Here is a 7,972-nt window from a genome sequence, read left to right as displayed (position 1 = left end):
GAAGGGGGAGGGACATTTTTTATAATGGAATAGGGGAAATTTTCAAAGTAAAAGAGGCACTTTTCCAATGTAAAAAGGGGCACTTCTTACCTAGTTAAAGAGGCACTTTTCGTATGTAAAAAGGGGCACTTTTGGGGAACTTAAAAAATTTGGGGGCACTGTGCCCCAACCCTCCTCACCCCCCCCCCCCCTGGAGGGCCGCCTGTAAGTAAGCTGCACCCTCTTTGTCCATGGAGATGGTAAAGACTAAGATCCAAGGTTCGTGAAGATGATTCCGAGTGGTATGTAAACATGCCAATAGGAAGAAATCAGCTGGGAGACTTTACCAAGATCATATCTGAAAAAGCTGAATGTAGAAAGTGCACAAGCCACTGCTTGCGCGCTTCGAATGTCACATCACTGGATCACGCTGGCTTCGCTACAAGACACATCATGACAGTGTTGGGCCATCAATCAGAAACTAGTGTGCCAAATACTACAGTGAGGCCCAACAAGAAGGTATGTCTGATGCAATTTCTTCAACCCTCGGTGTCAGGCCAACTGTAGATCCACAGCCTGGGCATAGCGAAGTTAAGTCTAGTCCTACTCCCAGGACCATTTCTATGTCCAGCCCAGTACGTTTAGCACCGACGGCTACTACTACTACTAGCAAACCGTTCAATGAGTGATAGCCAGGTAGAACTCCCGGCCCCCCCCCCCCCACTCAGAGGTCGGAATGACCGCATGCGTGTTGCCAAAATGTCCGGTAAAGGGGTACTTTTCGTGCGACAAAGTCCGGCCCGAGAATTGTAAAAAAAGGGGTGTATTTGACTTTTCACCCGGAGATTTCTTTAAAAAGGGGTGTTTTTCTTTTTTTCTCTCATCTCTTTGGACTCCTGAGAAATTATTCCGAATTTAGGGGGGGGGGGGACATTGAGCATTTTTCCTGATTTAGGGGGGTCTCCAAGGCAGGAAAAGCCCGCGAAAAGCCCGCGAAAGGGGGGGGGGGGGTTCGGGAATGTTGGCAGTCCTCAGATAGGGGGTGCTTTCAAAAAGAGGGTACGAGCATATGCGTACCCTAAATAACACTGAGTGGGGGGGGGGGCGGGGTAGAACTTCTCCTCAACGTCATTGCCGAATCACCAGCAATGTTGCGAGACATCACAAATTCTCAGGTGACGGTCACATCAACAAACACATCTAGATGTAATACACATTGTTATTTTCATGGATGTGTTTAGGACTGCAAAGATGTTACTGTGTTGCACAGCAAAGACTGTAAACGGGTAAATATCTTACTGTCTGTGAAGAGCAAAGATTGTTGATGTTGGATTTATTTTAGCGTTGGATTTGTTGAACTACAAAAGACTGTAAATATGTTAGTTACTGATTACTACTAGTGTGAGGAGCAAATACTCTTGCCTTGGACTTCATGTTGGATTTTTCTTATTCTGGTGAGTAAATCCTCTTGATCTCGTTTCCTGTTTGTTACTAGTTAAAGCTAGACCTACAGCAAGACCTATTCATGAGTCAATCTAAAGGATGAGGTATATAAAACAAATATGGACTGCTCTGTAATCGGATGATGATGGAAATTATCACTCCCTCGGTGGTGTTCATACCGACCCTTCTATCACCCCCTAGGCTTCGCTTCGCCTAGGGGGCTAATACCGAAAGGGTGGGCAGCTTCGCGTTGACTGGAACGCGACCATTCGTCCAAAGCACCACCCCCCCCCCCCTTTTTTCCGAAAGGGTGCGTTGACTAGTCTTCCACATCAGCCTTTTATAATATAATTTAAGGAAATAAATTTAAGTCGTTTAAAGTCGTTTAATCAAAATAGATCTAGAAACAGATTAAGAAATTAAAAAAATATATCCTTTTTGTAGTCTTGCAGATCAGGCGTTTATTAGAAATTAAATAAATTACTAAATTCAATAAATATTTTTAAATGCCAAATAAAACAAATACCCATTTCTTTCTACGTATACAATTCATTTTTTGATGTAAATTTGTTGTTGTTGTTGTTTTAGTCTTAAGGGCGTATGTCATTCAATTATGAATATTTACGCCGAATTCAAGTTTTTTAATAATTTTAAATGGAAGCAGAAAAAAGGAGGGAAAACAAAAATCGACGCTGTTCAATTTTTCGCATTTTGCGGAGATTCCAGACAGGCTGTCAACATAAAATCATTTGACCATTTTGTGCGTATTTTCTGGCCAGCCCGGTTCGGTACATTGAACAGGCTTCTCGGCTTGCATGTTCATGCGCAGCCTAGGCCCCTCCAATACCGGCATAATAGTCTTTACAAATGAAATAACAAATAAATTAATAATGGAGTAGGCCTTAATGCACCCATTCGGGATAAGCGGGCTTTTTTTGTTATTTTAATAATTAATGACTGATATGCAAGACTAGGTAAACACCTTTATTTGACATTTTTAAATATCAAAGTAAATTATTTGATTGTGATTCTTGTTATTTATTGATTTAATTTTTATAAATACCTGGTCTGCAAGACTACGTAAAAACTGGTTTTATTTATTTTTAGTCTGTTTCTAAGTTGATTATTTGAATTCAAACGACTTAAATTTATATTCCTTAAATTCTATTATAAACGGCTGATGTGGAAGACTAGCAGCGACACCAATAATACTGTTGACGCTACCATGTGTAAACCTAACATTATTTCATCATCATTATGTAAACGAATTAAACAGATATCCATGCTGAACATATCATATTTTTCATCATTAATATAGCACATCATACACTCCGAAAGACCAGCCAATCACAAACCTCGCCATGTAATGTATTCACATGTACGTTATCTTTACTTTGTGTATATTTCTATTATGATACCTACTGTGTGTAATAAAGTATATGAAGTTGTAAATCAGTGGTGCAGTGTGAAAGAGGGGGGGGGGGGGCAACAGGGCTCGTGCATTCCTCAGATCGTACTGAGAGAAAGAGAGAGAGAGAGAGATAGAGAGAGATATATATATATATATATAGGGAGTGAGAGAGTGTGTGTGTGTGTATGGTCCTGGGTTTAAATGCAGTTTTCCTTTCAGATTATTTAGCCAGGTACTGATGTATTTATCTGCCATGCGATTTCCATGTGACGATACATGAAAAAAAACAAAAACAAAAACAAAAACAAAAACACTTGCCAGATGCTAATAAGCATATACTTGAAGAAAGTAAAAATAATAATGAAGCATTTTTATATTTTCCAGACATTTAATAACAAAATCTAAACTCTAAACCCGGGAAATAATGATAGGATTGCAGGGACCTCACGGAGAAAACAACGTTAACACTGTTGACGCCATCGCGTGTAAACCAACCATTATTTCATGATTATGTAAACGAATGATACAGACTCCATATTGAAAATATCTCATTTTCATCATGACTGTGATAAACCATGCACTTCAAAAGACCAGCCTATTACAGACATGGGAAAGGGTAGCCGTAAGAGGTATTTGCATGTACATTACCATCCTTGTGTCCATTTTTGTTTTATTGTAAGACCTACTTTCTGGAATCATAAACTATAAAGTTTGTTGAAGATCAGTGGCGTAGAGCCAAGGAATAGGGGGCAGAAGGGCACGTTTATTTCTCCAATTGCATAGAGAGAGAGAGAGAGAGAGAGGCTGGTTGGCCCAGGGTTCAACTTCAATTTTATTTCAATTATTCAACCTGGTTCTGATGAATTTATCTGTCCTGCGATAGCCATGCGACGGTACTTAAAAACAGTTCCACAATGTCGTTTATTGTCATCAAATATTTTCAAATAGCATTGAAATGACGATGAATGAGAAGAATAATACATCGTGGGTAATTGTGAAAATATTCTTCTATCTCTCTCTCCGCTAAATCCCCGAACAGTGGGATCTCCAAAGAAGAATCAACCGTGAAACGAATCATTGTGAGTCCAAGCTGAAAGAGTAAATTGCCACATCATGGTTGTATTAAAGAGTAGCAATGGCGACAGACTGTTGCTAACATTCAGCAACCTTGCTTTTTGTCTAATGACCAGTTAGATATACTTGCCAGTGGATGTGAAATATAGGGCGCACTATCTTTAATCAATTACACAAGAAGATTATCGTGACCAAAATATTTTTTTTAATCAAGTAGCAAAACTTTACTTCTATATTTTAACTGTAGTTATTGGTTACCAACAGAATAATTGCTCCATATTCTGCCTCAAATCAGTAGCATATGCTTTCGCTTCATTAAACAGATATCAATAGCGTTTCTTTCTTCATCCTTGTTTCCAGGTGTGTTTTTTGGCGATATATCATTTTGTTTATTGTAATACTGACTGCCTGGAATAAGCAGGATAATGTTGTACATTTTAGTCGCGTAGCTTCAGGGGAAGGGGTGAGGGTTATTATAGGGCACACTATTTCTCCGATGGCACTGCGAGAGGGGGTGTGTATGACCCGGGGTTTAAATTCAGTTTTCTTTCATATTATTAAGCCTGGTACTGATGAATTAATCTACCATTTGATTGCCTTTTAACGGTTCCATATTGTAGGGCTGTATATTGTACTCAAAGTTAACCTTTGATTTTCTAAAAGATATAAGTTCAATGGTTGCTTTAATTAGCCTCTTTAATTTCTATAGACTCTGTGTCCCTATTCACCAGCAAGTGTGTTCTTCTTAATAGTGAGTGGGTGAGAGCGAGGGGGAGAAAGAATGTTAACAAGAGGGAAATTAATATATCAAGAGAGAGAGAGAGAGAGAGAGAGAGAGAGAGAGAAGGGCCGGGAGACAGAGAGAGAGAGAAATAGAATGACTGGATGGATAGATGAAGGAGGGAGAGAGAGATTGGCATTGTCTACTAGTTATTCTGTATGCCAAAACCGAAAGAAATGTCATGTATCGAATAGTTATGAAAACGAATGTCAATATAAAGATATTATCACCACCTCACTACACTGCACAGGGAATCAATTACGCGTGAACCATTTGAAGAGCTATTCTTTTTAGAGGGTACTACTGCTGTTTCTCTTCTTCCACACTAAGGCCAAGTAAAAAATAATTTTCCGGCTTCTCGCCCCCGCAAGCATTCTTTTGGCGCCCGCCTCCTTCTCTTTGTGGTTTCTTGTTACGTTACGTTAGATGCAGATCTCAAATAATTTTAAGAGAAAAGGTATAGTACTGATGATTTAGAAATAATAATATCATTAATAACCTAGGCTTTTATAGAGCATTTCTTCTTGAGAGAAAATAACAATGCGCTTTACAATAATAAAACAACAACATTGCACATAACTAAAATTCATGAACTAAAGAAATATCAAAAATAGGGACAAGATTATGAAAAATAATCTATTGTGGTGTTATGATTTGTTAACTTTTTTGTAACATTTTGATGACTGTCTATGAACTACTTAAATATATATATTATAATACAAATTAATTGTTATTATGTGTTATAGTGTAGGCTCTATAGATCTACTTAATTATTGTTTTTCTTTTAAATAACGTTTGATTTTACTAATATTTTTACCCCAAAGAGTTTGATGTAGACCACTAAAAGCACAAGTTAACAGGGAGCCATGGCTATAAGTATTTGTATGAGCGGCTATCTTATCAATATCAAAATATCAATGATATAAGAAAAGAAACATCCACTCCTCATTTTCGAAAACCGGACGAGAAACTAGGAATCGATTTGACATAATAACTATAATAACTACCTTTGATCGAGTGCATGCAAGCGCGCTCACCCAACGAATTCACCCACAAGAAAAGAAGGGAAAAGGCGTTTGTACGGTTGTAGTTCTTAATATAGCTATATAGTATTACTACCATAGTGCTGCTACACGTCAATATATAGTATTCTATGATTTCTTAGAGGAAAAAGGACACTTGTGAGGATGGAAAAGGAGCATTTGTCGGAAAAAGGAGCACCTATAACATAGGGGCATTCAACAGTGCTGAAAAGGGGTTCTTATGAAAAGAGGAAAGGTTTCTTATAATAAACGAAAAGGGCCACTTGTCACAAGATAAAAAGTTTTTATCAGAAACGAATATTGGCCTCGTGTCAAAATAAAAGGGGCTTATATGAGGTGTAAAGGGTTTTTTGTAAGAAAGGGATGGGGCTATTATTTAAAAGGGAAACTAATAGAAAAGGGGCACTAATTATAAAGAAAAGGAGCATTCGTTGAAGAAAAAGAAGCACCTATTATATTTCAATAAGAGCATTTATCGGAGGAGAAAAGGGGCATTTATTGGATGGAGAAAGGCTCTTATTTTAAAAAGAATGGGAGCACACATCACAAGGAATTAGACACTTATTGAAAAAGGGGATTCGTGTCAAAATAAAAGGGGCACTTATCAGAGATAAACATTGACACTTATTAAAAGGGGAAGGGATTCTTCTTACAAGGGAAAGGGGAACTTCAGAAAGTAATAGTAGAACCTCTCAGAATTGTGTAGAGGCAATAATCAGGACAAAGTGTATGCATTTGGGGGTAATTGTAATGGGTAGCCCCTCCTCTTCCACCCTCTCCCCTGCAGTAGCGCCTCTGAAGTAATATAACTCAGCGTCAACAAGTCTAGTTGAACGTGATCAAATTGAGGACAATAAAAGAAATTTAACAATACCTCGCTCGCATGGATGAACGTTATAGAAACGTGTATTTTGACGGGTATCAATGTTGCACGGTAGGGGCATCGGAGGCTTTCAAAATAGGGGTTCACTGACAAAAGAGGGCACTTATTGCAAAAAGAAGAGGCATCTACAAATTGAATCTGCGGGCCCCAAACATATTTTGAAGGGGAAATTTGTTGTATTTGATCAGTAAGGCTTTCCCTTCGCAATGATATGAATTTTGCATCAATTCAATACACTTTTGCTTCTTGGTGTGACTCCTTTAAGTCTATGGGAATTAGATAATTCAGTATTCAACGGGTTAATTAGCCTCTTTAATTTCTTTAGACTGTGTGCCCCTATTCACCACCAAGTGTGTTCTTCTTAATTAGTGAGTGGGTGAGAGCGAGGGGGAGAAAGAATGTTACTAGGAGGGAAATTGAGATATCAAGTGTGAGAGAGAGAGAGAGAGAGAGACAGAGAGAGAGAAAGGGAATGTCTGGATGGATGGCTGAAGGAGGGAGAAAGAGAGAGATTGTCACTGCGTACCAGATATTCTGTATGCCAAAACCAAAACAAATTTAAAAACATGTCATGTATCGAATAGTTATGAAAACGAATGTCAACATACAGACATTATCACTGCCTCACTACACTTCACAAGGAATCAATTATGCTTGAACTATTAGCAGAGTTAATCTTTTCAGGGGGCACTACTGCTTTTTCTATTCTTCCACTCAGTCTAAGGCCATGTACAAATGATTCCCTGCTTCTCGCCCCCGCAAGCATTCTTTAGACGCCCGCCTCTTTCTTTTTGTGGTTTCTCGTTATGTTATGATTTTATTTTAAGATGAAAAATTAATTCGGTGATAGATCTCAAATAATTTTAAGAGAAAAAGGCATAGTACTGATGATTTAGATATAATAATAACAATAATAACCTAGAATTTTATAGCGCAAATCATCTCGAGTGAAAAAATAACAATGCGCTTTACAATAGTAAAACAGTAACATTACACATAACTACTAATTCATGAACCAAAGAAATATCAAAATAAGGCAGGACTATAAAAAAGTAGTCTATTGTGGTGTTGTTGTTATGATATTTTATTTTTTGTAACATTTTGAAGACTATTTATGAACTACTTAAAGAGAAATATTATGATATTTATTTTGTATTTGTTATACTTTAGAATTTATAGATCTACTTGATTATTGTATATTTTTAAAATAAACTTTGGTTTTACTCTTTATTTTTGTTACCCAAAAGTTTTATGTAGACCACTACAAGCACAAGTTAACAGGCAGCCACGGCTATAACTATTATGAGCGGCCATATTATCATAATATCAATGATATAAAAAAAAAAAAAACCCACTCC

This window comes from Strongylocentrotus purpuratus, unplaced genomic scaffold (assembly GCF_000002235.5).
Source record: "Strongylocentrotus purpuratus isolate Spur 01 unplaced genomic scaffold, Spur_5.0 spur5_scaffold_20, whole genome shotgun sequence".
Lineage (NCBI taxonomy): Eukaryota > Metazoa > Echinodermata > Echinoidea > Camarodonta > Strongylocentrotidae > Strongylocentrotus > Strongylocentrotus purpuratus.
Note: the sequence above shows the minus strand (reverse complement) of the source record.